Source organism: Phyllobates terribilis, unplaced genomic scaffold (assembly GCF_046119375.1).
Source record: "Phyllobates terribilis strain yellow unplaced genomic scaffold, ASM4611937v1 Scaffold_650__1_contigs__length_881393, whole genome shotgun sequence".
Taxonomy (NCBI): Eukaryota; Metazoa; Chordata; class Amphibia; order Anura; family Dendrobatidae; genus Phyllobates; species Phyllobates terribilis.
The window spans coordinates 866,223-881,394 of record NW_027363410.1 but is presented as its reverse complement, the minus strand read 5'-3'; the positions used below and the strand labels follow the sequence as shown (position 1 = coordinate 881,394).

The window sequence follows — 15,172 nt, the reverse complement described above, 5'->3', positions numbered from 1 at the left end:
CTTCTTTAATGCAGTTTCTAAAATCAGAAAGAATTGAATTCAATGTTTTTTGTTCATTTTGCTTGTTTGTCGGATTTTGGGATGGACTCTTTGGCTTTGTTTTTCTTCTCCTCATTGGATTTTTCATGTTCAAAGTTGCAGAAGCCAGATTACAAGCTCATTTTGGTTCAACTTCAGCAACTGTGCATTGCATTGCCATGTAATGTGATGCAATGCTATCTTTCTAGCTCTCCCTTTTTACTTCCTTTTGGATAAACAGACATATTAGGCAAGCATTTTGGAGCTTTCACCTAAATAACTACAGGTGGTGAGATAAGCTGCACAATATAATTGACCTTTCAGTATATTGTTGCACACACACCATCTATTTAGCAAATGCCCTTGTTATCAACAGCAGCCTTTTAAACTCACCTGAGCTAACAGGTATGTGCGCTGGTTACTCTGCTGCGCTTAAAATTTCTTTTTTGGTTTGCTACAATGCCTTTTCTGAAACGTTGTCTCCTTCTGCTGGAACACTGACTTCTTTCATTTAATGCCTGCAGACTATAAAAGAGAACCCAACCCAAAAAGTTTGGTTGATTAGTCTGTGGCATTCTGTTAAACTGTTGCTTATGGCGGTCTCTGTGAGCTTCTCAGCGACATTCAGCCAGCCAGGTATCCTGCCTGCAGTAGATGGAATGTGGCAATGGAACGCTGGCTGCGCGTGTCATAATAGGCTCTGAGCCTTTATATACCTGTGCACAGCAGCAGCCACCTTCAGTCTGCTGCTGGACAGCCAGCAGCAGCAGCAGCAGGAGAGGTATGTAATCAGGAGCCCTCCTGCTAAGGGTAGACAGCTGCTCGTTCCACCCCACCCCCCGCCTTAATTGGTTCTCCTCCCTTCCAACGGTGTTGAGGCGGGTGGGAACAGCAGGGGGTGAAGGTGCTGTGTTTAAAGAGGTGGAGTTATGCAGATCTAAAACGCGTGGATTGCAGCAGCAGCAAGCCGAAAAGTGCAGGCATGTAAGGGATCTAGAGGTTGACAACATGTCTTCTTAACGGGAGTCCAGGAGCTCATCTCCACAAATGGACTTTTCAGGATCCTTGGGTGGCTCCGTAGTTTGAAACCAATTCTGGTTATCGCTTCTCGGCCTTTTGGCTAAGATCAAGTGTAGTATCTGTTCTTATCAGTTTAATATCTGATACTTCCCCTATCTGGAGACCATATATTAAATGGATTTTTAGAACAGGGAGATGGAAAAAGAGCTTGCTCTGTCCACTCCACGCATTGACCTGGTATTGCAGTATCTCCAGGACCGATGCACCCCTTCTTTAATGCAGTTTCTAAAATCAGAAAGAATTGAATTCAATGTTTTTTGTTCATTTTGCTTGTTTGTCGGATTTTGGGATGGACTCTTTGGCTTTGCTTTTCTTCTCCTCATTGGATTTTTCATGTTCAAAGTTGCAGAAGCCAGATTACAAGCTCATTTTGGTTCAACTTCAGCAACTGTGCATTGCATTGCCATGTAATGTGATGCAATGCTATCTTTCTAGCTCTCCCTTTTTACTTCCTTTTGGATAAACAGACATATTAGGCAAGCATTTTGGAGCTTTCACCTAAATAACTACAGGTGGTGAGATAAGCTGCACAATATAATTGACCTTTCAGTATATTGTTGCACACACACCATCTATTTAGCAAATGCCCTTGTTATCAACAGCAGCCTTTTAAACTCACCTGAGCTAACAGGTATGTGCGCTGGTTACTCTGCTGCGCTTAAAATTTCTTTTTTGGTTTGCTACAATGCCTTTTCTGAAACGTTGTCTCCTTCTGCTGGAACACTGACTTCTTTCATTTAATGCCTGCAGACTATAAAAGAGAACCCAACCCAAAAAGTTTGGTTGATTAGTCTGTGGCATTCTGTTAAACTGTTGCTTATGGCGGTCTCTGTGAGCTTCTCAGCGACATTCAGCCAGCCAGGTATCCTGCCTGCAGTAGATGGAATGTGGCAATGGAACGCTGGCTGCGCGTGTCATAATAGGCTCTGAGCCTTTATATACCTGTGCACAGCAGCAGCCACCTTCAGTCTGCTGCTGGACAGCCAGGAGCAGCAGCAGCAGGAGAGGTATGTAATCAGGAGCCCTCCTGCTAAGGGTAGACAGCTGCTCGTTCCACCCCACCCCCCACCTTAATTGGTTCTCCTCCCTTCCAACGGTGTTGAGGCGGGTGGGAACAGCAGGGGGTGAAGGTGCTGTGTTTAAAGAGGTGGAGTTATGCAGATCTAAAACGCGTGGATTGCAGCAGCAGCAAGCCGAAAAGTGCAGGCATGTAAGGGATCTAGAGGTTGACAACATGTCTTCTTAACGGGAGTCCAGGAGCTCATCTCCACAAATGGACTTTTCAGGATCCTTGGGTGGCTCCGTAGTTTGAAACCAATTCTGGTTATCGCTTCTCGGCCTTTTGGCTAAGATCAAGTGTAGTATCTGTTCTTATCAGTTTAATATCTGATACGTCCCCTATCTGGGGACCATATATTAAATGGATTTTTAGAACAGGGAGATGGAAAAAGAGCTTGCTCTGTCCACTCCACGCATTGACCGGGTATTGCAGTATCTCCAGGACCGGTGCACCCCTTCTTTAATGCAGTTTCTAAAATCAGAAAGAATTGAATTCAATGTTTTTTGTTCATTTTGCTTGTTTGTCGGATTTTGGGATGGACTCTTTGGCTTTGCTTTTCTTCTCCTCATTGGATTTTTCATGTTCAAAGTTGCAGAAGCCAGATTACAAGCTCATTTTGGTTCAACTTCAGCAACTGTGCATTGCATTGCCATGTAATGTGATGCAATGCTATCTTTCTAGCTCTCCCTTTTTACTTCCTTTTGGATAAACAGACATATTAGGCAAGCATTTTGGAGCTTTCACCTAAATAACTACAGGTGGTGAGATAAGCTGCACAATATAATTGACCTTTCAGTATATTGTTGCACACACACCATCTATTTAGCAAATGCCCTTGTTATCAACAGCAGCCTTTTAAACTCACCTGAGCTAACAGGTATGTGCGCTGGTTACTCTGCTGCGCTTAAAATTTCTTTTTTGGTTTGCTACAATGCCTTTTCTGAAACGTTGTCTCCTTCTGCTGGAACACTGACTTCTTTCATTTAATGCCTGCAGACTATAAAAGAGAACCCAACCCAAAAAGTTTGGTTGATTAGTCTGTGGCATTCTGTTAAACTGTTGCTTATGGCGGTCTCTGTGAGCTTCTCAGCGACATTCAGCCAGCCAGGTATCCTGCCTGCAGTAGATGGAATGTGGCAATGGAACGCTGGCTGCGCGTGTCATAATAGGCTCTGAGCCTTTATATACCTGTGCACAGCAGCAGCCACCTTCAGTCTGCTGCTGGACAGCCAGCAGCAGCAGCAGCAGGAGAGGTATGTAATCAGGAGCCCTCCTGCTAAGGGTAGACAGCTGCTCGTTCCACCCCACCCCCCGCCTTAATTGGTTCTCCTCCCTTCCAACGGTGTTGAGGCGGGTGGGAACAGCAGGGGGTGAAGGTGCAGTGTTTAAAGAGGTGGAGTTATGCAGATCTAAAACGCGTGGATTGCAGCAGCAGCAAGCCGAAAAGTGCAGGCATGTAAGGGATCTAGAGGTTGACAACATGTCTTCTTAACGGGAGTCCAGGAGCTCATCTCCACAAATGGACTTTTCAGGATCCTTGGGTGGCTCCGTAGTTTGAAACCAATTCTGGTTATCGCTTCTCGGCCTTTTGGCTAAGATCAAGTGTAGTATCTGTTCTTATCAGTTTAATATCTGATACGTCCCCTATCTGGGGACCATATATTAAATGGATTTTTAGAACAGGGAGATGGAAAAAGAGCTTGCTCTGTCCACTCCACGCATTGACCTGGTATTGCAGTATCTCCAGGACCGGTGCACCCCTTCTTTAATGCAGTTTCTAAAATCAGAAAGAATTGAATTCAATGTTTTTTGTTCATTTTGCTTGTTTGTCGGATTTTGGGATGGACTCTTTGGCTTTGCTTTTCTTCTCCTCATTGGATTTTTCATGTTCAAAGTTGCAGAAGCCAGATTACAAGCTCATTTTGGTTCAACTTCAGCAACTGTGCATTGCATTGCCATGTAATGTGATGCAATGCTATCTTTCTAGCTCTCCCTTTTTACTTCCTTTTGGATAAACAGACATATTAGGCAAGCATTTTGGAGCTTTCACCTAAATAACTACAGGTGGTGAGATAAGCTGCACAATATAATTGACCTTTCAGTATATTGTTGCACACACACCATCTATTTAGCAAATGCCCTTGTTATCAACAGCAGCCTTTTAAACTCACCTGAGCTAACAGGTATGTGCGCTGGTTACTCTGCTGCGCTTAAAATTTCTTTTTTGGTTTGCTATAATGCCTTTCCTGAAACGTTGTCTCCTTCTGCTGGAACACTGACTTCTTTCATTTAATGCCTGCAGACTATAAAAGAGAACCCAACCCAAAAAGTTTGGTTGATTAGTCTGTGGCATTCTGTTAAACTGTTGCTTATGGCGGTCTCTGTGAGCTCCTCAGCGACATTCAGCCAGCCAGGTATCCTGCCTGCAGTAGATGGAATGTGGCAATGGAACGCTGGCTGCGCGTGTCATAATAGGCTCTGAGCCTTTATATACCTGTGCACAGCAGCAGCCACCTTCAGTCTGCTGCTGGACAGCCAGCAGCAGCAGCAGCAGGAGAGGTATGTAATCAGGAGCCCTCCTGCTAAGGGTAGACAGCTGCTCGTTCCACCCCACCCCCCGCCTTAATTGGTTCTCCTCCCTTCCAACGGTGTTGAGGTGGGTGGGAACAGCAGGGGGTGAAGGTGCTGTGTTTAAAGAGGTGGAGTTATGCAGATCTAAAACGCGTGGATTGCAGCAGCAGCAAGCCGAAAAGTGCAGGCATGTAAGGGATCTAAAGGTTGACAACATGTCTTCTTAACGGGAGTCCAGGAGCTCATCTCCACAAATGGACTTTTCAGGATCCTTGGGTGGCTCCGTAGTTTGAAACCAATTCTGGTTATCGCTTCTCGGCCTTTTGGCTAAGATCAAGTGTAGTATCTGTTCTTATCAGTTTAATATCTGATACGTCCCCTATCTGGGGACCATATATTAAATGGATTTTTAGAACAGGGAGATGGAAAAAGAGCTTGCTCTGTCCACTCCACGCATTGACCTGGTATTGCAGTATCTCCAGGACCGGTGCACCCCTTCTTTAATGCAGTTTCTAAAATCAGAAAGAATTGAATTCAATGTTTTTTGTTCATTTTGCTTGTTTGTCGGATTTTGGGATGGACTCTTTGGCTTTGCTTTTCTTCTCCTCATTGGATTTTTCATGTTCAAAGTTGCAGAAGCCAGATTACAAGCTCATTTTGGTTCAACTTCAGCAACTGTGCATTGCATTGCCATGTAATGTGATGCAATGCTATCTTTCTAGCTCTCCCTTTTTACTTCCTTTTGGATAAACAGACATATTAGGCAAGCATTTTGGAGCTTTCACCTAAATAACTACAGGTGGTGAGATAAGCTGCACAATATAATTGACCTTTCAGTATATTGTTGCACACACACCATCTATTTAGCAAATGCCCTTGTTATCAACAGCAGCCTTTTAAACTCACCTGAGCTAACAGGTATGTGCGCTGGTTACTCTGCTGCGCTTAAAATTTCTTTTTTGGTTTGCTACAATGCCTTTTCTGAAACGTTGTCTCCTTCTGCTGGAACACTGACTTCTTTCATTTAATGCCTGCAGACTATAAAAGAGAACCCAACCCAAAAAGTTTGGTTGATTAGTCTGTGGCATTCTGTTAAACTGTTGCTTATGGCGGTCTCTGTGAGCTTCTCAGCGACATTCAGCCAGCCAGGTATCCTGCCTGCAGTAGATGGAATGTGGCAATGGAACGCTGGCTGCGCGTGTCATAATAGGCTCTGAGCCTTTATATACCTGTGCACAGCAGCAGCCACCTTCAGTCTGCTGCTGGACAGCCAGCAGCAGCAGCAGCAGGAGAGGTATGTAATCAGGAGCCCTCCTGCTAAGGGTAGACAGCTGCTCGTTCCACCCCACCCCCCGCCTTAATTGGTTCTCCTCCCTTCCAACGGTGTTGAGGCGGGTGGGAACAGCAGGGGGTGAAGGTGCTGTGTTTAAAGAGGTGGAGTTATGCAGATCTAAAGCGCGTGGATTGCAGCAGCAGCAAGCCGAAAAGTGCAGGCATGTAAGGGATTTAGAGGTTGACAACATGTCTTCTTAACGGGAGTCCAGGAGCTCATCTCCACAAATGGACTTTTCAGGATCCTTGAGTGGCTCCGTAGTTTGAAACCAATTCTGGTTATCGCTTCTCGGCCTTTTGGCTAAGATCAAGTGTAGTATCTGTTCTTATCAGTTTAATATCTGATACGTCCCCTATCTGGGGACCATATATTAAATGGATTTTTAGAACAGGGAGATGGAAAAAGAGCTTGCTCTGTCCACTCCACGCATTGACCTGGTATTGCAGTATCTCCAGGACCGGTGCACCCCTTCTTTAATGCAGTTTCTAAAATCAGAAAGAATTGAATTCAATGTTTTTTGTTCATTTTGCTTGTTTGTCGGATTTGGGGATGGACTCTTTGGCTTTGCTTTTCTTCTCCTCATTGGATTTTTCATGTTCAAAGTTGCAGAAGCCAGATTACAAGCTCATTTTGGTTCAACTTCAGCAACTGTGCATTGCATTGCCATGTAATGTGATGCAATGCTATCTTTCTAGCTCTCCCTTTTTACTTCCTTTTGGATAAACAGACATATTAGGCAAGCATTTTGGAGCTTTCACCTAAATAACTACAGGTGGTGAGATAAGCTGCACAATATAATTGACCTTTCAGTATATTGTTGCACACACACCATCTATTTAGCAAATGCCCTTGTTATCAACAGCAGCCTTTTAAACTCACCTGAGCTAACAGGTATGTGCGCTGGTTACTCTGCTGCGCTTAAAATTTCTTTTTTGGTTTGCTACAATGCCTTTTCTGAAACGTTGTCTCCTTCTGCTGGAACACTGACTTCTTTCATTTAATGCCTGCAGACTATAAAAGAGAACCCAACCCAAAAAGTTTGGTTGATTAGTCTGTGGCATTCTGTTAAACTGTTGCTTATGGCGGTCTCTGTGAGCTTCTCAGCGACATTCAGCCAGCCAGGTATCCTGCCTGCAGTAGATGGAATGTGGCAATGGAACGCTGGCTGCGCGTGTCATAATAGGCTCTGAGCCTTTATATACCTGTGCACAGCAGCAGCCACCTTCAGTCTGCTGCTGGACAGCCAGCAGCAGCAGCAGCAGGAGAGGTATGTAATCAGGAGCCCTCCTGCGAAGGGTAGACAGCTGCTCGTTCCACCCCACCCCCCGCCTTAATTGGTTCTCCTCCCTTCCAACGGTGTTGAGGCGGGTGGGAACAGCAGGGGGTGAAGGTGCTGTGTTTAAAGAGGTGGAGTTATGCAGATCTAAAACGCGTGGATTGCAGCAGCAGCAAGCCGAAAAGTGCAGGCATGTAAGGGATCTAGAGGTTGACAACATGTCTTCTTAACGGGAGTCCAGGAGCTCATCTCCACAAATGGACTTTTCAGGATCCTTGGGTGGCTCCGTAGTTTGAAACCAATTCTGGTTATCGCTTCTCGGCCTTTTGGCTAAGATCAAGTGTAGTATCTGTTCTTATCAGTTTAATATCTGATACGTCCCCTATCTGGGGACCATATATTAAATGGATTTTTAGAACAGGGAGATGGAAAAAGAGCTTGCTCTGTCCACTCCACGCATTGACCTGGTATTGCAGTATCTCCAGGACCGGTGCACCCCTTCTTTAATGCAGTTTCTAAAATCAGAAAGAATTGAATTCAATGTTTTTTGTTCATTTTGCTTGTTTGTCGGATTTTGGGATGGACTCTTTGGCTTTGCTTTTCTTCTCCTCATTGGATTTTTCATGTTCAAAGTTGCAGAAGCCAGATTACAAGCTCATTTTGGTTCAACTTCAGCAACTGTGCATTGCATTGCCATGTAATGTGATGCAATGCTATCTTTCTAGCTCTCCCTTTTTACTTCCTTTTGGATAAACAGACATATTAGGCAAGCATTTTGGAGCTTTCACCTAAATAACTACAGGTGGTGAGATAAGCTGCACAATATAATTGACCTTTCAGTATATTGTTGCACACACACCATCTATTTAGCAAATGCCCTTGTTATCAACAGCAGCCTTTTAAACTCACCTGAGCTAACAGGTATGTGCGCTGGTTACTCTGCTGCGCTTAAAATTTCTTTTTTGGTTTGCTACAATGCCTTTTCTGAAACGTTGTCTCCTTCTGCTGGAACACTGACTTCTTTCATTTAATGCCTGCAGACTATAAAAGAGAACCCAACCCAAAAAGTTTGGTTGATTAGTCTGTGGCATTCTGTTAAACTGTTGCTTATGGCGGTCTCTGTGAGCTTCTCAGCGACATTCAGCCAGCCAGGTATCCTGCCTGCAGTAGATGGAATGTGGCAATGGAACGCTGGCTGCGCGTGTCATAATAGGCTCTGAGCCTTTATATACCTGTGCACAGCAGCAGCCACCTTCAGTCTGCTGCTGGACAGCCAGCAGCAGCAGCAGCAGGAGAGGTATGTAATCAGGAGCCCTCCTGCTAAGGGTAGACAGCTGCTCGTTCCACCCCACCCCCCGCCTTAATTGGTTCTCCTCCCTTCCAACGGTGTTGAGGCGGGTGGGAACAGCAGGGGGTGAAGGTGCAGTGTTTAAAGAGGTGGAGTTATGCAGATCTAAAACGCGTGGATTGCAGCAGCAGCAAGCCGAAAAGTGCAGGCATGTAAGGGATCTAGAGGTTGACAACATGTCTTCTTAACGGGAGTCCAGGAGCTCATCTCCACAAATGGACTTTTCAGGATCCTTGGGTGGCTCCGTAGTTTGAAACCAATTCTGGTTATCGCTTCTCGGCCTTTTGGCTAAGATCAAGTGTAGTATCTGTTCTTATCAGTTTAATATCTGATACGTCCCCTATCTGGGGACCATATATTAAATGGATTTTTAGAACAGGGAGATGGAAAAAGAGCTTGCTCTGTCCACTCCACGCATTGACCTGGTATTGCAGTATCTCCAGGACCGGTGCACCCCTTCTTTAATGCAGTTTCTAAAATCAGAAAGAATTGAATTCAATGTTTTTTGTTCATTTTGCTTGTTTGTCGGATTTTGGGATGGACTCTTTGGCTTTGCTTTTCTTCTCCTCATTGGATTTTTCATGTTCAAAGTTGCAGAAGCCAGATTACAAGCTCATTTTGGTTCAACTTCAGCAACTGTGCATTGCATTGCCATGTAATGTGATGCAATGCTATCTTTCTAGCTCTCCCTTTTTACTTCCTTTTGGATAAACAGACATATTAGGCAAGCATTTTGGAGCTTTCACCTAAATAACTACAGGTGGTGAGATAAGCTGCACAATATAATTGACCTTTCAGTATATTGTTGCACACACACCATCTATTTAGCAAATGCCCTTGTTATCAACAGCAGCCTTTTAAACTCACCTGAGCTAACAGGTATGTGCGCTGGTTACTCTGCTGCGCTTAAAATTTCTTTTTTGGTTTGCTATAATGCCTTTTCTGAAACGTTGTCTCCTTCTGCTGGAACACTGACTTCTTTCATTTAATGCCTGCAGACTATAAAAGAGAACCCAACCCAAAAAGTTTGGTTGATTAGTCTGTGGCATTCTGTTAAACTGTTGCTTATGGCGGTCTCTGTGAGCTTCTCAGCGACATTCAGCCAGCCAGGTATCCTGCCTGCAGTAGATGGAATGTGGCAATGGAACGCTGGCTGCGCGTGTCATAATAGGCTCTGAGCCTTTATATACCTGTGCACAGCAGCAGCCACCTTCAGTCTGCTGCTGGACAGCCAGCAGCAGCAGCAGCAGGAGAGGTATGTAATCAGGAGCCCTCCTGCTAAGGGTAGACAGCTGCTCGTTCCACCCCACCCCCCGCCTTAATTGGTTCTCCTCCCTTCCAACGGTGTTGAGGTGGGTGGGAACAGCAGGGGGTGAAGGTGCTGTGTTTAAAGAGGTGGAGTTATGCAGATCTAAAACGCGTGGATTGCAGCAGCAGCAAGCCGAAAAGTGCAGGCATGTAAGGGATCTAAAGGTTGACAACATGTCTTCTTAACGGGAGTCCAGGAGCTCATCTCCACAAATGGACTTTTCAGGATCCTTGGGTGGCTCCGTAGTTTGAAACCAATTCTGGTTATCGCTTCTCGGCCTTTTGGCTAAGATCAAGTGTAGTATCTGTTCTTATCAGTTTAATATCTGATACGTCCCCTATCTGGGGACCATATATTAAATGGATTTTTAGAACAGGGAGATGGAAAAAGAGCTTGCTCTGTCCACTCCACGCATTGACCTGGTATTGCAGTATCTCCAGGACCGGTGCACCCCTTCTTTAATGCAGTTTCTAAAATCAGAAAGAATTGAATTCAATGTTTTTTGTTCATTTTGCTTGTTTGTCGGATTTTGGGATGGACTCTTTGGCTTTGCTTTTCTTCTCCTCATTGGATTTTTCATGTTCAAAGTTGCAGAAGCCAGATTACAAGCTCATTTTGGTTCAACTTCAGCAACTGTGCATTGCATTGCCATGTAATGTGATGCAATGCTATCTTTCTAGCTCTCCCTTTTTACTTCCTTTTGGATAAACAGACATATTAGGCAAGCATTTTGGAGCTTTCACCTAAATAACTACAGGTGGTGAGATAAGCTGCACAATATAATTGACCTTTCAGTATATTGTTGCACACACACCATCTATTTAGCAAATGCCCTTGTTATCAACAGCAGCCTTTTAAACTCACCTGAGCTAACAGGTATGTGCGCTGGTTACTCTGCTGCGCTTAAAATTTCTTTTTTGGTTTGCTACAATGCCTTTTCTGAAACGTTGTCTCCTTCTGCTGGAACACTGACTTCTTTCATTTAATGCCTGCAGACTATAAAAGAGAACCCAACCCAAAAAGTTTGGTTGATTAGTCTGTGGCATTCTGTTAAACTGTTGCTTATGGCGGTCTCTGTGAGCTTCTCAGCGACATTCAGCCAGCCAGGTATCCTGCCTGCAGTAGATGGAATGTGGCAATGGAACGCTGGCTGCGCGTGTCATAATAGGCTCTGAGCCTTTATATACCTGTGCACAGCAGCAGCCACCTTCAGTCTGCTGCTGGACAGCCAGCAGCAGCAGCAGCAGGAGAGGTATGTAATCAGGAGCCCTCCTGCTAAGGGTAGACAGCTGCTCGTTCCACCCCACCCCCCGCCTTAATTGGTTCTCCTCCCTTCCAACGGTGTTGAGGCGGGTGGGAACAGCAGGGGGTGAAGGTGCTGTGTTTAAAGAGGTGGAGTTATGCAGATCTAAAGCGCGTGGATTGCAGCAGCAGCAAGCCGAAAAGTGCAGGCATGTAAGGGATTTAGAGGTTGACAACATGTCTTCTTAACGGGAGTCCAGGAGCTCATCTCCACAAATGGACTTTTCAGGATCCTTGAGTGGCTCCGTAGTTTGAAACCAATTCTGGTTATCGCTTCTCGGCCTTTTGGCTAAGATCAAGTGTAGTATCTGTTCTTATCAGTTTAATATCTGATACGTCCCCTATCTGGGGACCATATATTAAATGGATTTTTAGAACAGGGAGATGGAAAAAGAGCTTGCTCTGTCCACTCCACGCATTGACCTGGTATTGCAGTATCTCCAGGACCGGTGCACCCCTTCTTTAATGCAGTTTCTAAAATCAGAAAGAATTGAATTCAATGTTTTTTGTTCATTTTGCTTGTTTGTCGGATTTGGGGATGGACTCTTTGGCTTTGCTTTTCTTCTCCTCATTGGATTTTTCATGTTCAAAGTTGCAGAAGCCAGATTACAAGCTCATTTTGGTTCAACTTCAGCAACTGTGCATTGCATTGCCATGTAATGTGATGCAATGCTATCTTTCTAGCTCTCCCTTTTTACTTCCTTTTGGATAAACAGACATATTAGGCAAGCATTTTGGAGCTTTCACCTAAATAACTACAGGTGGTGAGATAAGCTGCACAATATAATTGACCTTTCAGTATATTGTTGCACACACACCATCTATTTAGCAAATGCCCTTGTTATCAACAGCAGCCTTTTAAACTCACCTGAGCTAACAGGTATGTGCGCTGGTTACTCTGCTGCGCTTAAAATTTCTTTTTTGGTTTGCTACAATGCCTTTTCTGAAACGTTGTCTCCTTCTGCTGGAACACTGACTTCTTTCATTTAATGCCTGCAGACTATAAAAGAGAACCCAACCCAAAAAGTTTGGTTGATTAGTCTGTGGCATTCTGTTAAACTGTTGCTTATGGCGGTCTCTGTGAGCTTCTCAGCGACATTCAGCCAGCCAGGTATCCTGCCTGCAGTAGATGGAATGTGGCAATGGAACGCTGGCTGCGCGTGTCATAATAGGCTCTGAGCCTTTATATACCTGTGCACAGCAGCAGCCACCTTCAGTCTGCTGCTGGACAGCCAGCAGCAGCAGCAGCAGGAGAGGTATGTAATCAGGAGCCCTCCTGCTAAGGGTAGACAGCTGCTCGTTCCACCCCACCCCCCGCCTTAATTGGTTCTCCTCCCTTCCAACGGTGTTGAGGCGGGTGGGAACAGCAGGGGGTGAAGGTGCTGTGTTTAAAGAGGTGGAGTTATGCAGATCTAAAACGCGTGGATTGCAGCAGCAGCAAGCCGAAAAGTGCAGGCATGTAAGGGATCTAGAGGTTGACAACATGTCTTCTTAACGGGAGTCCAGGAGCTCATCTCCACAAATGGACTTTTCAGGATCCTTGGGTGGCTCCGTAGTTTGAAACCAATTCTGGTTATCGCTTCTCGGCCTTTTGGCTAAGATCAAGTGTAGTATCTGTTCTTATCAGTTTAATATCTGATACGTCCCCTATCTGGGGACCATATATTAAATGGATTTTTAGAACAGGGAGATGGAAAAAGAGCTTGCTCTGTCCACTCCACGCATTGACCTGGTATTGCAGTATCTCCAGGACCGGTGCACCCCTTCTTTAATGCAGTTTCTAAAATCAGAAAGAAATGAATTCAATGTTTTTTGTTCATTTTGCTTGTTTGTCGGATTTTGGGATGGACTCTTTGGCTTTGCTTTTCTTCTCCTCATTGGATTTTTCATGTTCAAAGTTGCAGAAGCCAGATTACAAGCTCATTTTGGTTCAACTTCAGCAACTGTGCATTGCATTGCCATGTAATGTGATGCAATGCTATCTTTCTAGCTCTCCCTTTTTACTTCCTTTTGGATAAACAGACATATTAGGCAAGCATTTTGGAGCTTTCACCTAAATAACTACAGGTGGTGAGATAAGCTGCACAATATAATTGACCTTTCAGTATATTGTTGCACACACACCATCTATTTAGCAAATGCCCTTGTTATCAACAGCAGCCTTTTAAACTCACCTGAGCTAACAGGTATGTGCGCTGGTTACTCTGCTGCGCTTAAAATTTCTTTTTTGGTTTGCTACAATGCCTTTTCTGAAACGTTGTCTCCTTCTGCTGGAACACTGACTTCTTTCATTTAATCCCTGCAGACTATAAAAGAGAACCCAACCCAAAAAGTTTGGTTGATTAGTCTGTGGCATTCTGTTAAACTGTTGCTTATGGCGGTCTCTGTGAGCTTCTCAGCGACATTCAGCCAGCCAGGTATCCTGCCTGCAGTAGATGGAATGTGGCAATGGAACTCTGGCTGCGCGTGTCATAATAGGCTCTGAGCCTTTATATACCTGTGCACAGCAGCAGCCACCTTCAGTCTGCTGCTGGACAGCCAGCAGCAGCAGCAGCAGGAGAGGTATGTAATCAGGAGCCCTCCTGCTAAGGGTAGACAGCTGCTCGTTCCACCCCACCCCCCGCCTTAATTGGTTCTCCTCCCTTCCAACGGTGTTGAGGCGGGTGGGAACAGCAGGGGGTGAAGGTGCTGTGTTTAAAGAGGTGGAGTTATGCAGATCTAAAACGCGTGGATTGCAGCAGCAGCAAGCCGAAAAGTGCAGGCATGTAAGGGATCTAGAGGTTGACAACATGTCTTCTTAACGGGAGTCCAGGAGCTCATCTCCACAAATGGACTTTTCAGGATCCTTGGGTGGCTCCGTAGTTTGAAACCAATTCTGGTTATCGCTTCTCGGCCTTTTGGCTAAGATCAAGTGTAGTATCTGTTCTTATCAGTTTAATATCTGATACGTCCCCTATCTGGGGACCATATATTAAATGGATTTTTAGAACAGGGAGATGGAAAAAGAGCTTGCTCTGTCCACTCCACGCATTGACCTGGTATTGCAGTATCTCCAGGACCGGTGCACCCCTTCTTTAATGCAGTTTCTAAAATCAGAAAGAATTGAATTCAATGTTTTTTGTTCATTTTGCTTGTTTGTCGGATTTTGGGATGGACTCTTTGGCTTTGTTTTTCTTCTCCTCATTGGATTTTTCATGTTCAAAGTTGCAGAAGCCAGATTACAAGCTCATTTTGGTTCAACTTCAGCAACTGTGCATTGCATTGCCATGTAATGTGATGCAATGCTATCTTTCTAGCTCTCCCTTTTTACTTCCTTTTGGATAAACAGACATATTAGGCAAGCATTTTGGAGCTTTCACCTAAATAACTACAGGTGGTGAGATAAGCTGCACAATATAATTGACCTTTCAGTATATTGTTGCACACACACCATCTATTTAGCAAATGCCCTTGTTATCAACAGCAGCCTTTTAAACTCACCTGAGCTAACAGGTATGTGCGCTGGTTACTCTGCTGCGCTTAAAATTTCTTTTTTGGTTTGCTACAATGCCTTTTCTGAAACGTTGTCTCCTTCTGCTGGAACACTGACTTCTTTCATTTAATGCCTGCAGACTATAAAAGAGAACCCAACCCAAAAAGTTTGGTTGATTAGTCTGTGGCATTCTGTTAAACTGTTGCTTATGGCGGTCTCTGTGAGCTTCTCAGCGACATTCAGCCAGCCAGGTATCCTGCCTGCAGTAGATGGAATGTGGCAATGGAACGCTGGCTGCGCGTGTCATAATAGGCTCTGAGCCTTTATATACCTGTGCACAGCAGCAGCCACCTTCAGTCTGCTGCTGGACAGCCAGCAGCAGCAGCAGCAGGAGAGGTATGTA

At 44.7% G+C, this 15,172-nt stretch overlaps 11 non-coding genes across 11 annotated transcripts; all 11 read left to right on the top strand.

Annotated features, from left to right (window-relative positions):
- The first annotated feature begins 1,118 nt into the window (after positions 1-1,118).
- On the top strand, positions 1,119-1,309 carry LOC141235285 (U2 spliceosomal RNA). Its single transcript, XR_012301135.1, has one exon. It is a non-coding gene; the product is annotated as a U2 spliceosomal RNA (small nuclear RNA).
- Positions 1,310-2,424: 1,115 nt separating this feature from the next.
- LOC141235241 (U2 spliceosomal RNA) lies at positions 2,425-2,615 on the top strand. The gene has a single exon (XR_012301094.1). It is a non-coding gene; the product is annotated as a U2 spliceosomal RNA (small nuclear RNA).
- A 1,115-nt stretch (positions 2,616-3,730) lies between these two features.
- On the top strand, positions 3,731-3,921 carry LOC141235165 (U2 spliceosomal RNA). Its single transcript, XR_012301020.1, has one exon. It is a non-coding gene; the product is annotated as a U2 spliceosomal RNA (small nuclear RNA).
- Positions 3,922-5,036: 1,115 nt separating this feature from the next.
- On the top strand, positions 5,037-5,227 carry LOC141235163 (U2 spliceosomal RNA). Its single transcript, XR_012301019.1, has one exon. It is a non-coding gene; the product is annotated as a U2 spliceosomal RNA (small nuclear RNA).
- A 1,115-nt stretch (positions 5,228-6,342) lies between these two features.
- LOC141235162 (U2 spliceosomal RNA) lies at positions 6,343-6,533 on the top strand. The gene has a single exon (XR_012301018.1). It is a non-coding gene; the product is annotated as a U2 spliceosomal RNA (small nuclear RNA).
- A 1,115-nt stretch (positions 6,534-7,648) lies between these two features.
- On the top strand, positions 7,649-7,839 carry LOC141235161 (U2 spliceosomal RNA). The gene has a single exon (XR_012301017.1). It is a non-coding gene; the product is annotated as a U2 spliceosomal RNA (small nuclear RNA).
- A 1,115-nt stretch (positions 7,840-8,954) lies between these two features.
- Positions 8,955-9,145, top strand: LOC141235160 (U2 spliceosomal RNA). Its single transcript, XR_012301016.1, has one exon. It is a non-coding gene; the product is annotated as a U2 spliceosomal RNA (small nuclear RNA).
- Positions 9,146-10,260: 1,115 nt separating this feature from the next.
- LOC141235159 (U2 spliceosomal RNA) lies at positions 10,261-10,451 on the top strand. Its single transcript, XR_012301015.1, has one exon. It is a non-coding gene; the product is annotated as a U2 spliceosomal RNA (small nuclear RNA).
- Positions 10,452-11,566: 1,115 nt separating this feature from the next.
- On the top strand, positions 11,567-11,757 carry LOC141235158 (U2 spliceosomal RNA). Its single transcript, XR_012301013.1, has one exon. It is a non-coding gene; the product is annotated as a U2 spliceosomal RNA (small nuclear RNA).
- A 1,115-nt stretch (positions 11,758-12,872) lies between these two features.
- On the top strand, positions 12,873-13,063 carry LOC141235157 (U2 spliceosomal RNA). The gene has a single exon (XR_012301012.1). It is a non-coding gene; the product is annotated as a U2 spliceosomal RNA (small nuclear RNA).
- A 1,115-nt stretch (positions 13,064-14,178) lies between these two features.
- LOC141235156 (U2 spliceosomal RNA) lies at positions 14,179-14,369 on the top strand. The gene has a single exon (XR_012301011.1). It is a non-coding gene; the product is annotated as a U2 spliceosomal RNA (small nuclear RNA).
- The last annotated feature ends 803 nt before the right edge of the window (positions 14,370-15,172 follow it).